The 26,782-nt window shown below is 54.5% G+C and overlaps 1 protein-coding gene and 1 pseudogene across 2 annotated transcripts in view; both read left to right on the forward strand.

Annotated features, from left to right (window-relative positions):
* Positions 1–26,782, forward strand: part of DPP6 (dipeptidyl peptidase like 6) — an 814,558-nt gene that overhangs the window by 694,265 nt on the left and 93,511 nt on the right. The gene's annotated exons all lie outside the window — the stretch shown is intronic.
* On the forward strand, positions 25,248–25,764 carry LOC138439788 (protein dpy-30 homolog pseudogene; annotated as a pseudogene).

Below are 26,782 nucleotides of genomic sequence, written 5' to 3' on the forward strand. Positions count from 1 at the left end.
TGCTCATCACAACCGTCCCCCTCCCTGTGGTCTCCCCGGAAGCCCTGTGTTTATTCCATTGTGGTCACCACTGCTCAGAGTGGCCATGAGTCTGGTTCTGAGCTGCACTCCAGGCCCCAGGAGAATCGACCTTAAGGTTTCATTGGGCGCACCCGAGGATGTCACTGGACGAAACAGACAGTGTCCACCACGCTTCTGCTGTCCTGCGGCAGACAGCCCTATAGGTGGCAAAGGGATCAGGGCAATAACCCCATGGCCCCCAGAAAGGGGAGGGGGCACTGGGGTCCCAGTAGGAAGAGCCTCGACCCGCTCTAGGAATAATCTTTAAAACTCCATCACCAGGAAATTGAGAATATCTTTTTTTAGTATCTTCCTAAAAAAAAAAAAAACTCATTGCCTTGCAATTCAGGGTAAGTTTCTGCTTGAGCAAACTGGTTGAAAAGAAATGTTTCTTTAGGGCATTTACAGGGAGTTGTGTGGGTGTGATAACAGGGCCCTCATATTCTAAATCAATCATGGTTGATGTAGAGCTTAGTCTGCTGAGTGCTGTTCCCTGGAAGGTTATATACACTGATGCTTAGACTCCTGGAGCCTGCAAGGAATCTCAGCTCCTTTTTAATAATGGGAAGGTAAACCCTGAAGGCTGCCTTTTTCTCATCTGTGACTTAACTGCTTCACCTCCAAATGCTCCTTTTAAAAAACGGTAGGGGGCAAGATTAGAGGGAAAAATACCCTGAAAGCGTTTGCAGGGTGCCTGACTCACTCAGAGATGTTAGTTCTGAGAAGCAGAGCTTACATAAACCCTGAGCCACTCCACAGCCCTTAGGCTTGTTGGCAGTCAGATGCCACACTGATTTGTTTTGTTTCCCAGAAAGGATCTTTTGAACATGTTGAACGTTTCAGAATATCAAGGGCTAAGGAAGAGGAGGAGGAGATTCAGGGGCTGCCAGGAGCCCCCATCCCTCAAGCCGAGGTTTACACGCACTCCGTGGGAATCCCCCTAACTCACTGAAGCAGCCCCCACACTGGGAAACATTCCCTCAAGGCCGTCTGTGACATCGGACCGTGAGCCTCACTGACTCTGCAGATTCCCGCCCTCACAGCGGCCATGCATATTTTATTCTTCTGGGCAAATGTCATGCGGTTACATAGCATTTTGGTTTTAATATGAGGTTAAAGATGACTTAAAAGTGTCCCAGAACTCCTTCAAGGTTTACCAAGGTCAAGTTGGGCTTCCCTGGTGGTTTAGATGGTAAAGAATCTGCCTGCAATGGGGGAGACCTGGGTTTGATCTGTGGGTCAGGAAGATCCCCTGGAGAAGGGAATGCAACCCACTCCAGTATTCTTGCCTGGAGAAGTCCATGGACAGAGGAGCCTGGCAGCCTACAGTCCACGAGTTTGCAAAGAGTTGGACATGACTGAACAACTAACACTTCCACTTCGAAGTTGGTTACCCAAAAACTAATGGTGTATTCAGTTTAGAGAACTCAGGAAGGGAGATTCTGTTAAGAATTTGTACTTTTCATGCAAGTCTTAGTGATTCTGCAAAGCTCCTACTATGTAAGCTTATGAGCAAAGGGCTGGATTGTCCACATTTTTATGCAAGGTTCATGGTTTCCAGTGTTACAGAGATGCTTGTGTTTTCCAGTCGATACTGTTTATATTATTTCCATTTTGATCGTTGCCGTCATAGACACAGGTGTGGGGGCTTCCCAGGTGGCGCAGTGGTAAAGAAGCTGGCTGCCGGTGCAGACGACGTAAGAGATGTGGGTTTGATCCAAGTCGGGAGGATCCCCTGGAGGAGGAAGTGGCAACCCACTCAGTATTCTTGCCTGGAGAATCCCAGGGACAGAGGAGGCTGGAGGGCTCCGGTCCATGGGGTCGCAAAGATCAGACACAACTGAGCGACTGACACTGCTGCCACCATAGTCGTACAGCACAGATGTTTTGGCCAATAATTTTTCAGTAATGAAACTTTAAGTCATTACCTGTTTTGCTATCTTATGAGACAGCCGTACCTCTGTTGCCGAAGCAGTCAGATGCGTGTGTGTGTGTGTGTGTGTGTGTGTGCGCGCGGTCATATCATATCATTAGTCACTCGGTCATATCTCTTTGCAACCCCGTGGACTGTAGCCCACCAGGCTTCTGTGTCCATGGGATTTCCCGGATGAGAATACGGAATGGCTTGCCATGCCCTCATCCAGTGGATCTTCCCAACCCAGGGGTCGAACCCAGGCCCCCTGCATCTCCTCCATCAGCAGGTGGATTCTCCAGGAGACAGAGAGTTGACTGGGGAAATGGCTTACGCGGGAAGAAATGTTGTCATGACCAAACTGTGGAGCTCCCTGGGGTGGTTTTGAAAATGTGTGCTTTCCACGGGAAATATGTTCCCATAAAGAATTCTTCCTGAATCATCCTGGTCACCCCAATCTTTCCAGATTCCCTAAAATGAAATTCTAAGTCATAGTTCCCATGGAATGTGCCTTTGTCTTGGACTAAACTTGTGGTTTATTCTATGCTTGGTGAGCAGTGTGTGTGTGTGCTGACCTGTATACCTAAGCTCCCATGTCCCCTGCCCGAGCTCTGTGCTTGTCATCAGTGGATCAAGCCTGTGGGGCCCACTGTGGCCGCAGGTTCCAGCGGACAGCCCTCGCCCGGGACTGTCAGATGCAGGTAGAGGGCATGCACACCAGGTTTTTATCAGCAAGAAAGTATTTCTGATGCTTCTCGCACTGTTATTAAGCCACACACCCCCCCCCTACCTTGTACACGTTTTGATCCTGATATTTTGCAAAGCTCATGGAGCCACTCTGAATTTACATTCTTGATTGATTCTTCCAATGCTGACATCTCTGAAGTACCTGGATCCGGTCATTAGCAGACTGCATCCCAGGGGTAGGCTCGCCCGTGGAGCCTCGTTCTGGCTGGACTGATAGTTTTAGAGACAGTTGCACGGCCTGGAGTTCAGTGGACTGAGAGTCATGTTCACTTCTGCATGCTCTTATTCGGACCATGGACTTGAGGCTCTTTGGATGTGGTTGGTTACTTCTCCAATTTACCTGATGGGAAATCTTGATCAGACCAGGAAATCTCCCAGAAAATTTCCTGCAGCTTGTGGTGGGCTTTACAAAGCCCCCCCGTGTGCGAGCGGCAGAGCTGGGGGGGAAGGGCAGGGTCTTTGCAGCCACCGTGCCTGCCTTTGAATCATAGCTTCACCACGTAAAAGCACCGTGAACCGGAATGAGATTTGAACTCTTTGGGTCTGTTTTCTTATCTGCAAGACAAGCGTGAAGACCATCTAGGTTCCCTCAGGTCATCATGGAAATTAAATGGACTGATATGTTTACAATTCTTAGAACAGCGCCTGGGACTAGTGAACCACAGCTGTTGCTGTTGAAGCTACTGTTACTCTTTATCTTGGAATTTTAAAAAACCAGTGGCTTCTCTGCTGGCTCAGATGGTAAAGAATCTGCCTGCAATGCAGGAGACTCAGGTTTGATCTCTGGGTCGGGAAGATCCCCTGGAGAAGGCAACTCACTCCAATATTCTGGCCTGGAGAATCCCATGGACAGAGGAGCCTGGCGGGCTACAGTCCATGGGGTCGCAGAGACTCGGACATGGCTGAGTGACTGACACTTTCACTTTTCCAAAACTAGTCACATAGCAGGTACACACCTCTCTCGTCTGGCATCGTCAGCACCAGAAGCGCGAACGCGTGGTCCATTCTCCTCCAGCATCAGTGTTGAGAACCACTGAGCTGTTCACTCGTGAGTTATTATCTCCATATGTCTATGTAGGAAGCGCAGGCTTCCTGCTCCCCCTGGAGAGGATGTCTGTGCAGATTCGAGCGTCACCCTGGAACCTTCTCTCTGCATCAGCGTCCCTGAGCTGGAGGCGTGCCCCCCTCGCCTGACAGCCGTTTACCCGTGAGCACCTCAGTCGTGTCACACGGTAAAGAGTGTGCTTCAGGGTGGCTTGTAGACACTACATAGTTAAAAATTCATATTGCAGTTCACTTCTGAAGAGGGACACGGGCATGAAGGTGATGATGAGAATACTGGAATTTAACCAGCCTCCAGGGGAGCCCCCGACCCGGGAGGCATTGCCTGGAGCAGCAGCAGTGCCGGGTGGCAGGCGGCAGACCTCTAGTCCAGTAAGTCAGCACTTTCAGAGTGTGGAGTGAAATGAGCATTCTTCCTGGGTAGCCCCGTCTCCAGCTCCGTGGAGTAGCGGTGACCTTGACTCAGGCAGCAGGGGCTCTTACCTTGTAGAAAGATACAGAAGAGGCCACAGCTGTTGAGTGGGGACCCTCGCGTCTGGCGCGGGGCTGGACAAGATGCCTCAGTGTTGGCTCATTGCTTCTGTGCTCTCTCTGACCCCCGGTGAGACGTCCTCCTGTTTCCCTGTAAATGTCAGTGCAAGGACAGTGGTCCAAGGCTGGGAGTAAGACTTTCAGGCCCGTGGGGAGAAGCTGCCAGCCAGGCCACATCCAGCTGGCCCCCAAGTCTCCCCTCAACCCCAGGGCCGGTCCAGCCTCACCTGGATCCTCTGCTTCCTTCTCCACCTTCGAGTCCTGTCACACCTACCCCTGCCCACACGCCTCCCCACCGGGACGGTCCCTACACACAGCCACACTCCCCCATCCTCGCCGTGTGGCCCCAGCTCCAGGGTTCAGGTGCAGGGTCCCAGACTCCCCCCAAGGGAGCTCAGCTGACCTCCTTTTTCCCACTACCATCAGAGCTTCCGCACCCTTCCTTCAGCAAAAATAGCAGGCTGATCACTGAAGAGCCCCGGGAACAGTTAATCTCACTGTGACGATGAGCTTCACTCTTTTTATCCCCAAAGGAGGCAGGAGAGGTGTTGGGAATGGAGACAGTCCCCTTACTCAGGACCGAGGGGCGAGGAGGGGGTGTCACTCCAGACCGCCCGCTAATAATACCACCAGTCGGGGCTGGCCCGCGGCAGGCGTGCTCACTCTCACCCACTGCCTCTTCCATGGCGCGCCCAACATGACTGAACAGGAACGAACTTCCTGCTGCGGCCACAGAAACTTGGGCTCAGAAGCGTTGCGTGACTTCTCTGCGGTCACACAGCCAGTAAGTGGTTCCAACTTGGCCTCCTCATCACACACCCATCATGTATAAAAAGCTGCATGAACTTCTTGCAGATTAAAAATAGGCCTGATGGGTGCCCGAGGGGTGAGCGGACCACCCATCACCTCAGCAAGGTCCACTCACACCTCTGACACCCCCAGCTCTGCGCCAGGCGCTTCTCGGCATAGGTGTGAGGACCCCAGGGCCTGCGGGTGCGTCCCTGAGCTGCCACGCTGCCACCGGTGCCCTTGAGGCAGTCACGTACCTCGTCTGACCTTCAGGTTCATCGTCTGAAAATGAAGAGCTCGGATACATTCCCCAAAGATTTAGCGTGAGGCTGGATGACAGCATATCCGTGCGAGCAAGGTGGAACCATGTGGGCATGGCAGGACGTGTCATCACAGCATGTCACCTCAAGGCTGTGAAATGTCCCATGAGGATCCACCTCCTGCCCGGCTGCTGGCGGACGTGGCAGGATCTCAGACGGCCATGTGCCCAGGGTCGGACGAGTGTCTTCCACAGAGGGGCAGAGGTGTTTGTAAGGTGAATGTCAGACCCGAGCCCCCCAGAGTGTGGCACCCCCAGAGCATGGCACCCCCAGAGCATGGCACCCCCAGAGCATGCAGCTGAGTGCAGGGGAAGGGTCTGGAAAGCGGTCTGGATTTCTCCCGAGAGAAGCCCGCAGAGACGTCCTGGCCCGTCATCTCCCTCGTCTTGCTCCTTGGGTCCCCCACCCCCTGAGTGCCGGGGTGACCATAGCTGTGGTCCGTAGTCACTGCTGTTATCTTCCTGCCTCCCAGAAGCATGCAGGCAAGAGTTGCCATGGAAACTGTGTGATGAACGGACCATCCAGTCATGAGGATGGGGCGTCAGCCTGGGGGATCTCCGGGGGCGCCCCGGTGGCTCTCCACTGGAAAGGTGACGTGGCCTGAGCTGGGGTGAGACCGCGGCGCCAGCCAAGGAAGGAGCGACATTCTATCCAGGACGTCAGGCCCAGGAGGCCGGGGCAGGGGCCAGGGCCTGGCGACAAAATCAGCAAATGCTGGAACCCCCGATCGGGAATTTCCCCCAAGTTCAGCGCTGAGGGTAGGACCCTGACCTGTGCTTTGCAGCCCAACGTCCTCCCTGTACTGAAATAAACCCAGTCAGAGAAGCGGGAGAGGATGCCGAGGTCAGGTTGGGAAACTAAAACAAACCCACAGGGACTTCCTCGGCAGCCCGGCAGTGAAGACGTCACGTGTCCACTGCAGGAGGCCCAGGTCCGACCCCTGGTCAGGAAACTAAGATCCTGCAGGCCATGTGGTGTGGCAAACAAGTAATAATTTTTTAAAAAACAGAAAACATTTGTTTAATTTTGCTTTTATTTCCAGAATTCTGGGGGGTGGGTCATAGAGGATCCTGCTGTGATTTATGTCGGAGAGTGTTTTGCCTATGTTCTCCTCTAGGAGTTTTATAGTTTCTGGTCTTACCTTTAGATCTTTAATCCATTTTGAGTTTATTTTTGTGTGCGGTGTTAGAAAGTGTTCTAGTTTCATTCTTTTACAAGTGGTTGACCAGTTTTCCCAGCACCACTTGTTAAAGAGATTGTCTTTACTCCATTGTATATTCTTGCCTCCTTTGTCAAAGATAAGGTGTCCATATGTGTGTGGATTTATCTCTGGGCTTTCTATTTTGTTCCATTGATCTATATTTCTGTCCTTGTGCCAGTACCATACTGTCTTGATGACTGTGGCTTTGTAGTAGAGCCTGAAGTCAGGCAAGTTGATTCCTCCAGTTCCATTCTTCTTTCTCAAGATTGCTTTGGCTATTCGAGGTTTTTTGTATTTCCATACAAATCTTGAAATTATTTGTTCTAGTTCTGTGAAAAATATCGCTGGTAGCTTGATAGGGATTGCATTGAATTTGTAGATTGCTTTGGGTAGTATACTCATTTTCACTATATTGATTCTTCTGATCCATGAACATGGTATATTTCTCCATCTATTAGTGTCCTCTTTGATTTCTTTCATCAGTGTTTTATAATAAATTTTCTATATATAGGCCTTTAGTTTCTTTAGGTAGATATATTCCTAAGTATTTTATTCTTTTTGTTGCAATGGTGAATGGAATTGTTTCCTTTCTTTTTCTACTTTCTCATTATTAGTGTATAGGAATGCAAGGGATTTCTGTGTGTTGATTTTATATCCTGCAACTTTACTATATTCATTGATTAGCTCTAGTAATTTTCTGGTGGAAATAGATATTTCTCCAAAGAAGACATATGGATGGCTAACAAACACATGAAAAGATGCTCAACATCACTCATTATTAGAGAAATGCAAATCAAAACCACAATGAGGTACCACTTCACACCAGTCAGAATGTCTGCAATCCAAAAGTCTGCAAGCAATAAATGCTGGAGAGGGTGTGGAGAAAAGGGAACCCTCCTACACTGTTGGTGGGAATGCAAACTAGTACAGCCACTATGGAGAACAGTGTGGAGATTCCTTTAAAAATTGCAAATAGAACTGCCTTATGACCCAGCAATCCCACTGCTGGGCATACACACCGAGGAAACCAGAATTGAAACAGACACATGTACCCCAATGTTCATCACAGCACTGTTTATAATAGCCAGGACATGAAAACAACCTAGATGTCCATCAGCAGATGAATGGATAAGAAAGCTGTGGTACATATACACAATGGAGTATCACTCAGCCATTAAAAAGAATTCATTTGAATCAGTTCTGATGAGATGGATGAAACTGGAGCCGATTATACAGAGTGAAGTAAGCCAGAAAGAAAAACACCAATATAGTATACCAACACATATATATGGAATTTAGAAAGCTGGCAATGATGACCCTGTATGCGAGACAGCAAAAGAGACACAGATGTGTAGAGTGGACTTTTGGACTCTGAGGGAGAGGGAGAGGGTGGGATGATTTGGGAGAATGGCATTGAAACATGTATACTATCAATCATGTAAGAAATGAATCGCCAGTCTATGTCTGATGCAGGATACAGGATGCTTGAGGCTGGTGCATGGGGATGACCCAGAGAGATGTTATGGGGAGGGAGGTGGGAGGGGGGTTCATGTTTGGGAACGCATGTACACCCGTGGTGGATTCATGTCAATGTATGGCAAAACCAATACAGTATTTTAAAGTAAAATAAAGTAAAACTAAAAATTAACAAAAAAAGAAAACAAGTCAGCAAAGCAAACCGAACACCCGCTCCAGGATTCACAGCAGGAGAATCGCTCATGCCCCGCATGGGGCAGAGGTGGGCGGGTCTGTTCCCGGAGCTCCCCCAGGGGCGCAGGCTGCGGGCCCCGCCCTCCCGCCTGGCAGCAGGCCCCGCCCAGCCCAGAGTGGGTGGGGACGGAGGCGCTGTGCTCGGACCGGAAGTGACTCTGCTGGGCTGCCCTGCTCACCACTCGGTCGCCAGGACCAGGGCCCAGGACGTGGTGCTGGCAGCCAGCCAGACGCGGGAGAGGCCTGCACAGTGGAGACCCCACCCTGCAGATTCCACGGCGGGGCTGAAGACCCTAGATCTGGAATCAGCAGGAGAGGAACTCCTGCAGGGTTGGGGGGGCCCTGAGGGTCAGTGAGAAGACTGAGCAACAGGTTTAGGGGCAGCCGGGGGGTGCAGGTAGTGGTTGCAATACTGCTGCTGCTGCCATTCCCCAGACGCCAGGCGTGGGGGCGTTAGGGGGGTGGACTCTGAGTGAGGGCGGCTTGGCCTGCCCGAGCCGTCGCGAAGACATTAGTGAGCCGCTGCAGGTAGCAACGCCGTGTCCCCCTCGTTGGACCGCTCAAGAGACAGCTAGGGGTGTAACTTTTTGCCGTTGCAAACTCACCTTGCATGCGTGGTCATGCGCTTCAGTCATGTCCGACTTTTTGCAGCCCTGTGAACTGTAGGCTCCTCCGTCCGTGGGATTCTCCGGGCAAGAATACTGGAGTGGGTGGCCATTTCCTCCTCCAGGGGATCTTCCGGACCCGGCGATTGAACCAGCATCTCCTGCGTCTCCTGCCTTGGCAGGCGGGTTCTTTACCGCTATCGCCACGTGGGAAGCAAACTCACCTTATTTCACACTTTACGGCTGGTAGCCGAGGGGCGTCAGCCAAATCGCTAGCTGGTAGGTCTCGTCTCCCGTGAAAGGCTGGTCAGTGACACGTGAGCCTGTGATCAGCGCTCTTCTCCGCGTCTCCTTGTAGTCCTTTAAATTAGCGGCTGTGTTTCCCACTGAGCAGGCCCCGACGGCAGGGGAGAGACCCCAGGACAGGCAGGCCCCCTGGAGCTGGCCATCGTGTGACACCGTCGGGTTTACTGGAAGCCCCCGGCTCAGAGAGTCAGAAGCCGAGTCTGCCCTTCATAGTCCTGCCTTGGCCTTGTGGGTCCCTGATTGTTCTAATTCAGCATGAAGCAAAAATCAGGAAAAGGAGAACTCTGAGGGGAAAACATTCTCTCCGCGTGTGGGACGAATTCCCGCTGGTCTTGAGAAATGTTTCTCACAATTAATTACCTAATCCTGAGAGACTCTGCTAAATAATATACAATGCTCAGTGGTTAGGCTTTTAAAGCTCTTTAATTATGCATCAACTGTGGGATTGAGACCGACCCATCTCCATCTTTTGGTTGTGGAGTTTAATGAGACTCGGGTGTCACTGGCTGAAATCTTGACGCTCCCGGACACCCCAGTTTCTTTTAGTCTTTTTTGCTTCCTGAAATCTCGTAAGGACTTGAGACCCTTTGCCGCAGTGTCGAGAGTCTGGTTAACGTTAGTGTTCCACCGAGAGGCAGACAGCAGATGCTTGAAGGAAGACATGTGAGGCCCGGTGCTTGCCTGTGCCCCAGACATCTCCTGGGCCCAGAGGCCAGGGTCCCGCCCCCACCTATCCCACTGAACCCGTGTCCTGACCTCTTTGCACTTAGTTCTTTCTCGCTCCTCTGCAGGCATCACGGCATGGACCGGATAGCGCTGCCCACCTCCCTCAGCTGTGTTTTCATACTTAAACGTCGGGGGGAGCGCTCAGTGTGATGGCGTGAAGTCTGTACGCACACGAGGTGACTTTGCGATGTGCTGTCTGCCTGTCCTTGGCTTTCCTGGGTGGGTATCAGGAGGAAAATGCCCCGACTGTAGACAGCGGGGTGGGGGGCCCAGCACAGGGCGCCCTGTCCTCCACCCCATTCTGCCCCCCACCCCCCGCAGGACACGTGTGCACTGGGACTCATCAGGGGTTCTCATCTGCTTTTCTGCGGGGAGGGGCCTGCCTCCCTTCCGGGGACCCCCTTTTCCTTTCTTTCTATACAATCTGCGTTTTCAGTGTAGTTCTTCTCTTTGCTCGGGCTGGGTTTGGGGAGGTTTGGGGGGCGGGATGGGGGTGAGATGGCAGCTCAGCTTCTCCACGTCAGAGCCCCCTGGACGTGGAGATGCGGCCTTGTCACTGTTACTACTAAGTCGCTCAGTCATGTCCGAGTCTCTGCGACCCCGTGGACTGTAGCGCGCCAGGCTCCTCTGTCCATGGGATTCTCCAGGCAAGGACACTGGAGCGGGTTGCTGTGCCCTTGTCATGGATCCCATGAATGAGGGCCGGTGCCTGGAAGGAGATCCAGGCCGTAGGTCTCAGGTCAGTCGCATGTTCCTACTCGGTCTCCCAGCAGAGGGAGAGGCCGTCTCTCCGTCACCGTCATGGGGTCAGGGTGCCCCAAAGTGACTCCTGCACTGGCCAGAGGGCAGACACGCAGGCCCACGTCACCGCGCACACTTATGGCTCCAAGCCCCCGAGCAAGTCCAAGCGGAGTCCGGGGCCCAGCGTCTCCAGCATCTGCCCCACCCCGGGCTCCTCCCCAGAACACGGCGCCTTCCTCCCAAGGCCACGACTTGTCCATTCACTGAAAATGGGCCCCAGGCCTGGGAACCGCCGGGTGCCAGCCGTCCCCAAAGAGCAGATGACTGTGCAGGCCTTAATGGAGAACTCCCGTCCGGCACCTTGTTCTTGCCGCAGGAGTTCGAGCATATGGCACTTGCTTTATTAATAGAAAAACCAACAGCCGTGGGGACACAAGCCCCAGGAAGTGTTGGGATTTTAAATAGATGTTCCCGGGAAGGGGTCCAGCCTTCCTGGAGGTCACGGGGTCACATCTGCCCAGGCCTCAGGACCAAATCACCGGGCCACAAGGTTCTAGAACCTTATGTTTTCAGTTCTTCTAAGCGTCCAAATTACTGTTCCCCATAGCACAGCTTCTGTTGAGGGTTGACTCTCTCCCCCAGTCCCTGTGCCCATGTGCCTACCCAGGTATGAGGCGTATGAAGAATCTGCAGGTAACAAAATCAATTCCACACGGAGGCTGCATGGACACCTAGCCCGGCCCGCCCTCCCCACTGGTTCTAGAACAATAAGCCCACCTCTCCCGTGGGCCCAGAACTGATCCGTCTCCAGGGAACCTGGGGCTGGTGACCCACAATGTGACAGGGGGTGGACGTGGGCCCTCCTTCGGGAGCCAGCACGGAGCAGCCCCACCAGGAAGCCAGGATGCACTGTATGAAGCGGCCTCCAGGGACGCACCCGTGCATTCTGCACCAGGCTCCACAGGCCCCCGTGGGACGAGGCTGCACTGTGCCCCAGGCTTGCCTTCAGGGTGGAGTTGAATCACACCCTTGCCACGGGGTGCTTGCCTCCAACGCCATTCAGACACTGGCAAAGTGACCCGTTCTGGTTGAAGACCGCAGACCCATCAGAAAACCAAGCAATTGCTAACTCATTAACTGATTTATGGAATCCAGAGCTGATTCCTTAAAACATTTGTCCCCGGTTGCCTTCTCTCGGCACGTTATCAGTGCCTGGTCCCCAATCTCTTTTCCAGTTTCTGCCTTTTGCGATCTACTGCTGACTTGAGATCCTGCAAGATGTGAGCCCACATAAGCTTGTCCTGAGGGGGAGATTTTTGAAAAAGCTGGGGAACACTGATGGTTAGAAAATCCACGGCTGCCCCTCCACGTCATGACACCAGCTGGTAAAGTCGGGGGACATTCTGGGCCCTTCCTCCCAGCTCTGGCAAGTGAAGTGCTCGCTCCCGTGAGCCGGGCACGGGTGGCGGGTGGGACAGGCAGTGCCCTCCCGTGTGGGCACCGTGGCCACTTCCACTCGGACATTCAGTGCTTCCAGCCTCTGGCCTCTCCACCTCCTCGCATAGAGGAGGCTCTGGGCCCTAAGGGGTTGGGGTCAAAGCCCCAGAACTGAAGGACAGAGGCTCAGACCTCAGTGCCTGGGGACTCTCCCGGAAGCCCCCAGAGGGCCCCCCACGTTCCTGGGCCGATGGAGGATTCAGCAGACTCTTCAGGGAGCACAGAGCACTGTGCCTTGGTGGCCGTGCAGGTGAAAGGGTGAAAGGGTGAAAGCCCGAAATGAGAACCAGTCCCCAGTGGTCACAGCCGAGGTTTGTGGAAGACCAGGTGGGGCAGGGGGCTCGCCCGCTGCCGTGATGTCCAGCTGCTGTCCTCTCAGGCTGAGCCACGCATGTCTCTTTCTATGCACTCGAGCTTTATATAAGTAATTTTGTTTCATCGCAACATTTAACTGAGACTGGAGAGTCATCATTAAGGGGACATAAAGCTGAAGGAGGGCTGGAAAACTCTGTAAAAGAGACCTTTCAGGCTGCGGGGGAGACGGCCTTCTGCGGTAATGGGCCTTTATTGACTCTGATGTTTTAGGAACAGGGAAGAGGAACTCATTACTCCCACACTGCGCTCTCCCAAAGCAGAGGATGCTAAAACAGATGAGGCTCAGCCAGGGATGCAGAGTGTGTGACAGAGGAGAGAGGCAGAGACAGGGAGAGAAACTCAGAGACAGACAGAGCGAAGCAGAGACTTTCGGTTCAGTTCGGTCGCTCTGTCGTGTCCGACTCTTTGTGACCCTGTGGACTGCAGCACACCAGGCTTCCCTGTCCATCACAGACTCCCGGAGCTTGCTCAAACTCATGAGAGAGAGACTTTACCAAAAGAAAAAGAAGAGATTTAACAGAAGCTGGAGGACTTTCCTTGCCCTCGGTGTGTCTGTCTCCTTTCGGCACGGCTGGAGTGCTGAAACACTGCCCTTCACGCAGGACAGTGACAAGGGGAGCCGCTGGAGTGCTTCTGTGCGACAGGCGGGTTTGCAGCTGGTCATCAGGGGGCCCATCAGGGGCCTTGGGCGTCCGCCCCACCGGAACAGCTTCTTAACAGTTTCTTCCTCAAAAGTCTCCAGCCCCTGGAAATGCATTCAGTGTCTATTTTCCCCTGGAATGAAAAAAGGAGGACGGGAGAACTGAGGCAACCCATCAGTGTTTGGAGAAGCTGCAAATTAGCAGCCAGCAAGGTTATAATGAACATTTGAGCGATTGCGGCTGTGGAATAAAAATCAAGTCCAGACTCCTGCCTGGCTCAGACATGAGTACGCGGGGGTGGACGCTGCCCCCTGGTGGCCAGCGCAGGCATGGCGGATCCGCTGTCCCCGGGCTCAGGTGCTGAATTGCGGGCGTTGTCAGACCACCGGGATGGTGATGAGGTGTGTGCAGTGAGTAATACGCAAGTCACAGGGCGCTGGTTAGCCAGGGAGGCTACAGGCGGCGAGGGAAAAGCTCCTTCCACCTCCTGGCTTGGCGTTGGCCGATTTCTTGTTTAACCCCCGTATTTAATTCCGCTCTCAGCACCTCGGATAAAATATTTAGTGGCAGGAAAAAGGCTGCAGATGCAGGCGGGAATAAATAAGATTGCCCGTATTTAGAATGAGGCCATTTATTTCCAAGTGCAGATCTATCAGGCATGTTATTTATGTCTTTTGCAATTTTCCAGGACCCAGATTTCTCAAGACGCTTTGATTTTTTTCCCCAGTCGACACAGCAGTGGGGGTGCAGGTGGCAGGCATTTATTAACAGTGAGAACACACGGGGCCTGTGTTTCAGGAGCAATCCCAAACCCTCTCTCAACTGCCTGCACTGTTTTGATCTGCTTCTTGTCATCCCATCCAGAGGTGACGGCCGTAATGCTGACATGAGTCAGGCAGATGGAGCCCTCAAGGCAGAGACAGCTCGAGCTGCCGGACAGCATGGGGCGGGCAGGGGAGACAGGCCAGAGGCTCAGCACTGGGTTGGCAGGGCGCTGGCAGCGTTGGGACGAGCTGTGGACCAGGAATCAGGACCAGAGCCAGCCCCACCCTCTGCCCTTTCGTGAGCTTGCGAAACAGCCCCGTCTCCTTCTCACACCAGTGCCCCCTCCATATACCCCAAGACCAGAATCCACTCAAGGCTCTGGCAGGCCCTTGGGGTGAGCCGCCCCTGCCTGTGGGGCTCAGCTTTCTCCTCTGTGAAGTGGAGTCACAGAAGCGTGTTTGCAAGCTTGGCAGTAGGGTGCTCACAGTGAGCGTTGGGTTCCTCGTGGGACAGAGGACACACCTGCCCTGCCCATCCCACCAGGTCACGGCTCAGCACACACAGGCCCATTAGTCCCAGAGCCTGGGTGCTGGCTGGTTGTGAATGGAGTCCTTCCTGCAGCATTCATCCAGGCCAGAAGCCGCGGCTGACTGGGAGAAAGTGAGCTCAGACCCACGTGAGCACGGCCGTGAGATGCAGGGAACCTTAGGTGGGTCAGAACCTGAAGACTAGGGCGATGTGCGGAGCTGGGACCTCTCTTCACGGGGAGGCACCTCCCATCCAGGCAGCTAGAGGCGAGCCACTCCGTAGGGTTGGGAAGCCCGAGGCCCTGTCTCTCGACCAGGAGAGAAGCCCCCCCAACCCCTGGGAGAGAGGAGCCCGTGTGTGCAGTGGGCACGCAGCCCTGGTGGATTCTGCCTTCTCTCTACGTCATTTGACGGCCCATCCAGTGGGGGCTTGTTGACAAAACCTCTCCTGTGTGAGACCCTCCCAACCCCAGAAGGACTAGCACACTCCTCCCAGGCTTCTGGAACCTTCTCCCTGGGGTCATTTTATCCACAGAGAGACTATGGCAGTCCCCTGCTTTGGACCACACTTGGCCAAAGATGATTAGGGAAAACAAAGCAGGATTCACTTGATTTTTCACTTCTGTATGCTGTTTGGATTTTGGCAAAGGGAGAATTAACTCATGGTGACTTGCTTTTCATTCTAAAGAGAAGCTGACATTTTTTGCCAGCTACTGAGCAAGTTTGAGAAGATTCATTCAAAGTATTGCTGACCCTACAAAACAGGACTAAGATATACCGTATCTCAGAAGACACTCCGTGGGAGGATGGGGTCTCCCTTGGGAGCACTTCTCTGACTGGGGCGGAGGCGCCTCGTCACTGGAGTTCTGTCTCCTAACCCCGATTATTCCCAGGGCCCATGGGACCTTGCTCTTCCTGCTGCGTTTAAAGCCATGCAGGAGCTGGCCAGGGACGAGTGCACTGGAAGAAGGCAGTGGGCAGAGTGCCCTGGAGCCGTCACCACCTCTCCTGGAGCAGGTACTTGTTGTCCGCATCGCCTGCCTGGCGCAGAGACCCCGGGGAGTCCGATGCCGACCTCGGCCCGCGGAAGAGCTGCCCTCTAATTGGCCTCGACTCACTTCATCCCCATCTGCCTTCCGGGGCTGTCTGCCTTGGAGCACAGATATTTGCATTCCACCCCATCAGTTGGCCCTAAAATTACGGGCTCTCGGAAGGCGGCAGACCTGCAGTTGTCAAGGTGGAGCCAACTGTCCAGTGAGATGGGTGTCGTGGGAAGACTGCCTCCCCCAGTTAGCTGCTGCCTGAGCTGGAGCAAGTTAACACCATGCAGGAGCCTCAGCGGCCTCCTCTGGGAGGTAACTGCGGCAAAGAGCAGGGTAAGCGTGCAGTGCCAGCTCCCAGGCACGGGTCAGGCTCTGGCTGAGTTACAGCTGTTGGTACTCATCCCCTGGCTCCAGGAAAATGCCAGACCTATAACAAAGAGAAGAGTTTCCATTTCACGTCCCTGACACTGGGCGTCGGAGACCCTCCAGAAGCAGGCCTGTTAGCACGGCCATCACAGAAGGGGCCAGGGTGCTCAAGGCCCAGGGGTGGGGCACAGGGGGCAACTGTCACCCTGGCGAGTCTGCACACGCTGTGGGGAGGCCTCATGGCTGCAGGCAGGGCCGATGCTGGCGCTGATGCAGGCACTGCTGGGTGGCTGGACCCGTGTCCAAAACTCCCAGCCTCAGGATGGCCCTGAGCAGCTTCAGGTCAAGGCTAAACGTGGTCCTGGGTCCAGCACCGGCTCCAACACCCCCCATCATCAGTCCAGTGTCAGGATGAGTGTGAACAGGCAGGGGGCCCTCAGTTGACAGTTGTTTGCTGGCCTACGGGGTCTTCTGAGAAGGGGAGGTGCCTGGAACCCAAAGCCCCCTCCTTCCACTTTCTGGAGGTGTCGGTAGGTGTGAAAAGCCATGGAGGTGGGTGGTAGGGAGCCCATGACTCACGAGAAGCACAGGCAGGGTAGGGTCGCAGGGCAGGTGCAGCCCAGAGCCCCCTCCTGGCCTCCTCAGTGTCCCCGCCTGTCCTGCCCGCATCATGCTCCTTGTGGCCAGGGCCTGGAGGGGACCGTCCCCAACATTCTCAGCAGCAAGCGCCCCCTGGAGCTGCTGTGCCTGGGGGCGGGGAGGGGCCCTGGGCCGGGGCACTCTCCCTCCTCGTGTGGCTCACAGTGGGGCTGCGCTGAGCTCTCCCGTCTCCCAGCTGAGGAGAGGGGAGCAGGGCCAGAAGGGCTTGGTCCAGGCCCACTGGCCGGTGCCCTGGGTGGACGGACCTGTCTCCGAGACTCCCAGCCTCAGGATGGCCCTGAGCAGCTTCAGGTCGAGGCCAAACGTGGTCCTGGGACATCCTGGGGGTGAGATCGGGTGGGGACAGGGGAGGGTTAGGGGCTGTGGCTCTGCCATCTCCTGTCCACCCTGATGGCATCACCACAGCACCTGTGACTGGACCAGTGGTCACCGTACCTGTGATGACTGCCCGTGGTGACCCTACCTGTGATGACTGTGCCCGTGGTGACCCTACCTGTGATGACTGCGCCCGTGGTGACCCTACCTGTGATGTCTGTGCCCGTGGTGACCCTACCTGTGATGACTGCGCCCGTGGTGACCCTACCTGTGATGTCTGCGCCCGTGGTGACCCTACCTGTGATGACTGCCCGTGGTGACCCTACCTGTGATGACTGCCCGTGGTGACGCTACCTGTGATGACTGTGCCCGTGGTGACCCTACCTGTGATGTCTGTGCCCGTGGTGACCCTACCTGTGATGTCTGCGCCCGTGGTGACCCTACCTGTGATGACTGCCCGTGGTGACCCTACCTGTGATGACTGTGCCCGTGGTGACCCTACCTGTGATGACTGCGCCCGTGGTGACCCTACCTGTGATGTCTGTGCCCGTGGTGACCCTACCTGTGATGACTGTGCCCGTGGTGACCCTACCTGTGATGACTGTGCCCGTGGTGACCCTACCTGTGATGACTGCGCCCGTGGTGACCCTACCTGTGATGACTGCCCGTGGTGACCCTACCTGTGATGACTGTGCCCGTGGTGACCCTACCTGTGATGACTGCGCCCGTGGTGACCCTACCTGTGATGACTGCGCCCGTGGTGACCCTACCTGTGATGACTGTGCCCGTGGTGACCCTACCTGTGATGACTGTGCCCGTGGTGACCCTACCTGTGATGTCTGCGCCCGTGGTGACCCTACCTGTGATGTCTGTGCCCGTGGTGACCCTACCTGTGATGACTGCCCGTGGTGACCCTACCTGTGATGACTGCCCGTGGTGACCCTACCTGTGATGTCTGTGCCCGTGGTGACCCTACCTGTGATGTCTGCGCCCGTGGTGACCCTACCTGTGATGACTGCCCGTGGTGACCCTACCTGTGATGACTGCGCCCGTGGTGACCCTACCTGTGATGTCTGCGCCCGTGGTGACCCTACCTGTGATGTCTGTGCCCGTGGTGACCCTACCTGTGATGTCTGTGCCCGTGGTGACCCTACCTGTGATGACTGCGCCCGTGGTGACCCTACCTGTGATGACTGCGCCCGTGGTGACCCTACCTGTGATGACTGTGCCCGTGGTGACCCTACCTGTGATGACTGCCCGTGGTGACCCTACCTGTGATGACTGCGCCCGTGGTGACCCTACCTGTGATGTCTGCGCCCGTGGTGACCCTACCTGTGATGTCTGTGCCCGTGGTGACCCTACCTGTGATGTCTGTGCCCGTGGTGACCCTACCTGTGATGACTGCGCCCGTGGTGACCCTACCTGTGATGACTGCGCCCGTGGTGACCCTACCTGTGATGACTGTGCCCGTGGTGACCCTACCTGTGATGACTGCGCCCGTGGTGACCCTACCTGTGATGTCTGCGCCCGTGGTGACCCTACCTGTGATGTCTGTGCCCGTGGTGACCCTACCTGTGATGTCTGTGCCCGTGGTGACCCTACCTGTGATGTCTGTGCCCGTGGTGACCCTACCTGTGATGACTGTGCACTTGGTGACAGTACCTGTGATGACTGTGCCCATGACCAGGATTTCCCTCCCCTCAATCACACTGAAATCCTGAGCTATGTCTCCAGAGTCAGGATCTATTTGTACAAGTCGAAAGGCAGACTCTTTTTCTTTGAACAGTAGAACCAAGAATATTTAATAATTCAATGCAGTTGGGTATAGAAACTGTTCTGAGTGCTGTTTATAATTCACAGTTAATTAACCTTCCTCTTCAAAAAGAAGTACAAAAACTTGAGACCTAATTTCTTGATACACATTGTTTTTGATATCCATTTTTAAAATATGTTTCCACTGATATTAAGAAATAATTACGCAGACTGCCTCAGACTGATTCAGGTGGCTGTTGCTCTGTTGGAATTTTCTTTGAAAAGATGTATTTTCATGAGTTTTTGTACAGTGCACCTACAGGAAAACATTCCTGCCATCTAATTTTAAAGCTAAAGCCAGTGTATAGAAGAAATGTTACATATAATTTTAAGGCAATAATTTTGCTTTGCAATGAAAAATTCTAACTTTCAGAAGAGGACACCATCGAGTCAGCACTTTTAAGAAACCCTTCATAAATATAAACAGTTTTGGTTGTAGTGGTTGGTAGTTAAGTCACTGTCTCATTAAAATTCCAATTTCAGAATCTCAATCATTTTTAACTTCCTTGTGAATATTATTAACAAGATGATCAGCTTCAGCAAAATATCAAGAAGAAAAATAAAACTGTCTAAGAGCATTAAAAGTCATTGTAGAGTTGGGTGATAACATTCTACCTCCAGTCACTATTATGGATTATTAAGTTAATATCAAAGAGTATTATGATGGAATGCTCTCTTTTAAATGGAACAGTTTTAGGAGCTGAATTTAAAACCATTTTTGGTCAGCACCCGGGCACAGATGGCAGACTGTCTGCAGGGCTGCCTGCCTGCCTGGCAAGTGGAGTGGCACGAGCTGGGGGGAGGTCTGAGATCTGCCCGAAGCCCCCACTGGCCCAGCTCATTCATCTCACCTTCAGTGCCTCAGTGTCCGAAATCTCGACCCTTTGTGACCCCATGGACTGTAGCCCCCCAGGCTCCTCTATCTATAGAATTCTCCAGGCAAGAATACTGGAGTGGGTTGCCATTTCCTCCTTCAGGGGATCTTCGCGACCCAGGGATTGAACTCTCGTCTCCTGCGTCCCCGGCGTCGGCAGGCAGGTTCTTTACCACTGGCGCCACCTGGGAAGCCCAGTCAGTGGCTCAGACCCCATCCAGAACCACAGGTGGGGGAGAGACGGAGCAGAAGGGGGTGGAAAGCTGCCGGAGACGATGTCATGCCGTCTCTCTCAGCGCTTCCCACAGACATGCTCTTTGCAGGACCTCGCTCTGTGATGGGGGCCCGTTATCTACGCTTTTATCCTTTTAATTTCCTTAGGAGAAAGGTGAAGATAGGAACACCTACTCAAAGTGGTGGTTTGGAGGAGTAAATGAGCCCTACTGAAACCCACACATGCTCGCACACGTGTACGTGCACATACATGCATACCCACGTGTGTGCACATATACACACAGGCATGAGCGTCTGGCCTGTACATTGTGATGGGAAAAAGGAAAAGAGGACGACTGACCCAGACCAGGGGTTAAGGGTCACAGTGAAGTGCTTTCTGCGTCTGGGCTGCCAGACAAGGTAACCTCCGCTTTCCTCTACATTTTGCCTGGATCAGCCCTGCCTTCCTAGCTTACTATCCTCACTGGGGTCTTGTTAGTTACAAAAAAAGTGGGAGGACTTGCGTGCGAGTGGTCCGAGGGTGGTTCTGTGGCAGGCAGGGCCAGCTCTGCAGCTGCTCTGCAAAATGAGCGCTGGAGAAGCAGCCCCCTCCTTGCCCTGCGCGTCCTGCGCGTCCGGTGTGTCTCCTGCGCTTGCCGTTCCTGACGGGGCAGAGGCAATCCGCCAGGGCCTCTGGGAAGCCTGAGCTGTTTGCTCTTTCTCTCCTCCAGTTATCAGGAGCCACAGCGAGGGTGTTCAACAGTGAGGGTCCCCGATGGTTTAGTGGCTCTGACCCCAGGTGCCCAGGCTTGCCAGGCGCGAGGCCACGCCACAGTGGCCCATGCCTGGCAGCCACATCAGTCCGGTCCGAGCTCATCTCCCCTCTGAGCCACTTCTGCTCCCTCAGTGGATCCCTGACTGCAGCGGCCCAGGCTGACACATGTTCCGTGATCATAACAGATGCTGTGGCGGGCTTTCCAGTGCATTTATATATGAGAACTAACATCACTCTCACAACAACCCACGAGGCAGAGACAGATTTGCAGATGAGAAAACGGGCAGGGCCTTCCCTGAGGCCACCCGGTCGGCTAGTGGCCCTGGAGAGGCTGGCTCGGGGCCCCTCCTCAGCAGCTCACGTCTGCAGGGCGGGGTGTGGTGTGCGGGGGCCCTCGTCCTCAGCCGCTCACGTCTGCAGGGCGGGGTGCGGTGTGCACACCATTCCCTCCAGGCCCCTCTCCAGGACGCCTTCCAGGGTGGGCAGGGTGGCTCTCCCGTCCCCACCTCCGCCCGGGGGTCAGCCCCGTGTGGTAACTCACTCCGCACGCCTGCTGCGCTGAGAACATCAGAGCAGAGGAGAACCAGGTCTGGCAGCTTGGGCAGCCCCGTCCTCCCACCCACCCGTGGTCCCTCCAAGGCTCGGGGGCAGCCTCTCCCCTCCCTGACCCCCCACGACTGGGAGGGGGCTGCCTGCCAGGATGCCCCTGGTGTCGGCAGAAGGCCCTGCCATTCCCACGGGTTCCCCCTTCTCTCCCGCACCCCTGCCCTCCACACCCAGACAGTGCCCAGCTGACGCTGACTGACAGGCTTGGGGTCTTGAACGGTTTTTCTGGTCGCAGAGTCCTCGTTGCTGCTGTGCGGGCTCCTCTCTAGCTGCCGTGCTCCGGCAGACCATGGGCTTGGGGCACATGGACTTCAGCAGTCGCGGCTCACAGGCTCCAGAGCGTGGCCTCGGTAGTTTCCGCACACGACTCAGTCGCTCTGTTGGAATGTGGGATCTTCCTGGACCAGGGATCAGACCCACGTCCCCCGCGTCGGCGTGCAGATTCTTAACCACTGGACCTCCAGGGAAGTCCCTTGAGTGATATTTAAACGCAGGCCGAGATCCTGCAGCGAGAGCCCCTCTTCCCTTGGCCGCCTGCCCCGAGGCTGAGGGAGACCAGACGCTTGTGTTCAGGGCACGTTCTTCCTGGTCCCTGGTCGGGTTTCCCCTCTTGTGTGAGATCCTCAAGGCAGAAGCCAACCTCCCAAGCCTCTTCTGCCCCCAGAGCGTGCACCCCAGCGCCTGAGTAGCTGCTGCTCAGGGTGGTCTCCGGGGGAAGGTCCTGGGCACACAGGCGGGAATGTCGACCTAGAACAAGGGCCTGTGACCGCACTCACTGACGCCAGCGCGTTGGGGGCTGCAGAGCTCACCAGAGGCCGTGGGTCGTTCCAAGGCCGCCTCTAGGACCTCATAGGCAGGTCAGGGGAAGGTCAGGAGATGCTCAGAGAGGCCGCGAGCCCAGGAGGAAGGGCCTGAATGCGTGTCCTCCCTGGCACCTGCTGCGCTCTGTGCCTCCCACCACCTCCCAAGTGTGCCCGCTGCGGCCAGGCTGGTCCAAGCTCACCGTTTCCCGGGAAATGCAGCCTTGGCAACCCTCTGCTCATGGCTGGCGGGTACTTTGCCAGGAACTCAGGAAGCAGGGCGATGTTGGCTCTGGTGGTGGACGTCCTGGAACCTGCTCAGAGGGAGCTGGTCCACATCTAAGCCAGGGAGTGGGAGCAGGCTGTGGTGCAGCGTCAGGACGTCTGCAAACCCATGCCCACGACTCGTCACACGTGGACCAAACAAACTGTGTGTCGACGTCCACCTAAACGTTGGTGGGGTCTGTGCAGATGCTGTCGTGATGAACGCAACACAAAGTATTTTAGAAGTTGTGTTAGCCGCTCAGCCGTGAGGGCCGTCAGGAGGAGTAAACGAGCTGTTACCTGGAAGGTGCGCCGAACAGTGTCTGGCGCATGTTAAATGTTTGTTCGACCAAAAGATGTCCCTGATCTGAGCGGGGTTCAGCAAGGGTCCCAGGCAGAGCGGGTCCCCAGCATGTTGGGTGGAAGCTGAGGCAGCCAACTTGATCCAGGCCCAGTGGAGGCTGGAGCGTTGCAGGTTGGGGCCTGGGGACGCAGCTGGACAGACTCAGCATCATGTGTGTGTGTGCGGGTGCGTGTGAGCACATGTGTGCATGTGTGAGCACCAGGGAGGGGGGCGCTGGGTCCAGCCCAGCTTGTTCTTAGGGCTGAGGCCAGAGCACAGCCCCTTCCTGGTCCGGTCTGGCTTGGAAGGCCACCCTATTGAGTTCCAGGGCCGAATTCGGCTGACTGCCTCCTCCATTATCCTCCCGGTGAGGAGCGGGCTCTCTGGAGGTCATGACCCAGCACAATCATGACCTTGTGCAGATTCCTGCAGCTACCGCAACAGAAGACAGCAAACCACATGGCTTTAAACTGCAGGGATTTGTTGTTGCAGCTTTAGGCGCTGCAAGTCTGAAGCCGAGGTGTCCCTTGCAGCTTCTGAAGGGGCATCCTTGCTGTTCCTCAGCGTGTAGGCGCATCACTTCAGGCTCTGCCTTTGCCCCTAGAGGGCGCTGTCCTGCTCTGTCTCTGTGTCTCTTTACTTGTCCTTAGGAGGTGCCAGTCATGCCGGCTTGGGGCCCCCACCCTCCTCCAGTGCGACTCCATCTTAATGTGCATCTTACTTACATCTGCAGCAACCCCGTTTCCGAACAAGGTCACCTTGACAGGTACCAGGGGTCAGGATGTCATTATTTTTAGGGGACAGTTTCACCCACAACACACCTTTAAGTGGAACCTACTATTCTTCTGTTCAAATGGTGTGCTCCCCGCAAATAATTTGGAAGCCTATTTCTTATGTACTGATGGACCTGTCCACTAAAAAAGTGCACAGCCTAAAAGACGCCTGGGTGGTGCTCAGTCCCGAGTCGTGTCTGACCCTCTGCCACACCGTGGACTGTAGCCCACCAGGCTCCTCTGTCCATGGCATTTCCCAGGCCAGAGTACTGGAGTGGGTTTCCTCCTCCAGGGGATCTTCCCAAACCAGGGGTCAAACCTGCATCTCCTGCACTGGCAGGCAGGTTCTTTACCACTGCACCACGAGCTGTGTCTTATTCAGGGACCTTCCTGAGGACGACAGCCTGGGAGACAGCCTCTCAGTGAGACCGTTCCAAGAAGGGAAGGAAGGAGCCAGAATATGTAGGAGTTTTTGCTGGAAAATAATGTAATCAAGCGTCGGAAGAGTACTGTTCATCGCCAAGACCAGACCTCTCGAGACAGTGATCGTTGTGCGTCTCTCTGTGCGGATGATGAGGGAGTCTGGGCTCACTGAAGTCATTCCCAGACAGGTGTCATCACTGCCTAGGGCCAGCGTCCTGTCCTCCTCCACCCTGAATTCCCTAGGGCTGCACCATCAGGCCCGCTGCCCTGCTGCTGGCTTCACAGCTGCAGCAGCCTCTGTTTGTTGCCATGGCGGGCAACATTGTTTGCCACAGACCACAGACATGCATCTCCAGAATGCAGGGCCTGTTGGATCAGATGTCACGTATCAACCAGCCTGCAAGCTTGTGTAGAAAAGGAGTTCGTGCCCTTCCCCCACCCCACTAAACCGTGACTATTCTGCCAGGAGTGGGACCCGGGTGTCTGTAACAAAAGCTCACACTGTTCCCACATGCTTCCCTGAGCACCTCCCTAAGGGATTGTTGTTGCTGTTCAGCCGCTCAGTCGTGTCCGACTCTTTGCGACCCCATGGACTGCAGCACGCCAGGCTTCCCTGTCCTTCACCGTCTCCTGGAGCTGCTCAAACTCATGTCCTTTGAGTCGCTGATGCCGTCCAACCCTCTCATCCTCTGTCGCTCCCTTCTCCTTTTGCCTTCAACCTCCTTCCCTCCGTCTTCCCCAGCATCAGTCTTCCAGTGAGTCAGCTCTTTGCACCAGGTGACCATAGGGTTGGAGCTTCAACATCAGTCCTTCCCATGAATATTCAGGACTGATTTCCTTTAGGATTGACTGGTCCAAGAGATTCAGAAGACTCTTCTCCAGCACCACAGTTCAAAAGCACACCCAGCAAAAATTATGCAATGACTGTGGTGGCTTCTTCTTGTTCTCCGTCTGAAAATCAATCTGGAAAATTGGAGAATTCCTCATCTTGGCGGGACTGGACTTCATCACCTTGAGCCCCAAAAGGACTTTGTCCTCTTGGACCTGCCAATATATGTGCGACCTGAGTGACAATATTCGCTTCTTTAAGATGTGGTGACAAGACCTAGGGGAGTCGGCCCAGATCCTGCTGTGAGCTGAAGCTGCATGGATGGAAATTTCTTCCTCTTCAAGTGAATGTCCCGAGATGCATCCTTCTTGATTGATTCCTAGAAGGTCCCAGGATGGGTCAGGGGAGGTGAAGGAAAACTGTACCCTCTCGTTCTCACGGGTTGTCTGTCCTTGTTCAGAAGGCAGTTTCCCCTTTCCCAAGGCAAGGGCTCATGCAATTAATTTAGTTGATGAACTAGGGGTTATTTCTACCTGCAAAACTCTGCCCATAGGAGTTGGTGCGGTGCAGGGCTCTTGAGAACGAACGGCTTGGGTGCGGACTGGTATCCGAGGAGTGTGACTTGCAGGGTCAGCCATGGAGCCCAGGCAGGTGCTGGAGAGACAGATGCAGGTTGCAGAAAATCCCCACTCCGCATATGGTCTCACAGACAATGTCGAGAAGACAGTAGAAAATGAGAAAGTTAACACAGAGAACTCATCAAAACAGAAAGAGGATCTCCAGTCTTTGCCAGCTCGTGCCTGTCTGGATCAGACAGTTGTGCCTATCTTATCACAAGGACTTGCTGTACTTGCAAAGGAAAGACCACCAAATCCCATTGAATTTCCAGCATCATGTCTTTTAAAAAACAAGGCACAGTTTGAAGATCGAAACTGACTAATTGGGAAGAACAGAAAAATTTGGTTTCTACTGTAGATTTACATGATTAAGAGGCAGCTTTAATTGCCAAGGTTCCCCCCTCCCTCCCTTTTTGGAAGAATAAGAACCTTCAGGACAACAGAACTTATTTCGGAGCTGCAGAAGAAGACATCATTTCCCTTATTGATTTAATCACAACTTATTTAATAAATGTGTTCCATGCAAAAAAAAAAAACACCTCTGCCCATAGACCACATTTGGTTCATGGCATTTAAACCAACTGCATCGTTAAGCTAGAAGCCTGAAGAAAACGTTTGCAGAATGGGGACGTTCGTAATGAATGGGGAAGTGTCACAGTTTCATCTGCCTGGTCCTTTTCCCCGTAGTTCCTTATACTTAATTATGTCTTTAAGGAGCAACTAACTCACAGGAAAATAAAAACACCCAGGAACAATGTGTTTAAGAGCATTTGGAGAGAATAAACCGAAGCTGCCCTTTGTGTATGGCCTGCCTTTGGCATGGAGGCATTTCTCTTCCGTTAGCGATCGTCTCGCTGTGGGATGTTGAGTATCTGCCAACACAGACAGCAGGCCCTTGTCACTCCTGAGCGCCCTGGTTTCCGAGCTGCCCTCTGACCAGCACGTCTCTCCTCTGAAGCCTGTGGTCCTCTGCACCATGCGCTCTGAGCAGCACATTGAGCTCAGCGACAGACTCGGTGTCTGCTAATGGACGGGGCAGGAATAGCGCTTCTCAGCCCAACCTGGGGCTCCTTTCTCCCCCGATCTGGCTCTCATCCCCACACGTGGGACCCCTTGCCCTGTGCTGGCCAGACCGCAGGAGCAGTGTTTCCTTTGCATCGAAAGGCAAGTTCTAGAAACGAGGTGGATGCATGACGGACGGATGAGAAGCTAGCAGTGTGCCCTCCCGCGCTCCGTGCCCCTCACCAAGCCCTGGGCCCATCTGGGGGTGAAGGGGGGCAGACCCTGCAGGCTGCTGGTTCTGTCCCTTCCCTCTCAGGGGATCGCTCGGGGTCAGAGAAGCCGCGGACGAGTTGCGTGTCTGCAGGGCTGTGCTGCCCATCTGCTCCTGGGTGACGCTTCTGTCCAGGCGCCTTACTTGCACCTGCCACTGTTCCGCTGGGATTTTCTGGTCCTGGAGGAACAGGCTGTGAGCGCTGTGGTCAGGCTCGCGCCCTTGATTTCAGGTGGATGATGCTTGCCTGTCCCCGCCCTGCCCCATGCGTTCCGCTCGCT

The sequence above is a fragment of the Ovis canadensis genome, chromosome 4 (genome assembly GCF_042477335.2).
Source record: "Ovis canadensis isolate MfBH-ARS-UI-01 breed Bighorn chromosome 4, ARS-UI_OviCan_v2, whole genome shotgun sequence".
Lineage (NCBI taxonomy): Eukaryota > Metazoa > Chordata > Mammalia > Artiodactyla > Bovidae > Ovis > Ovis canadensis.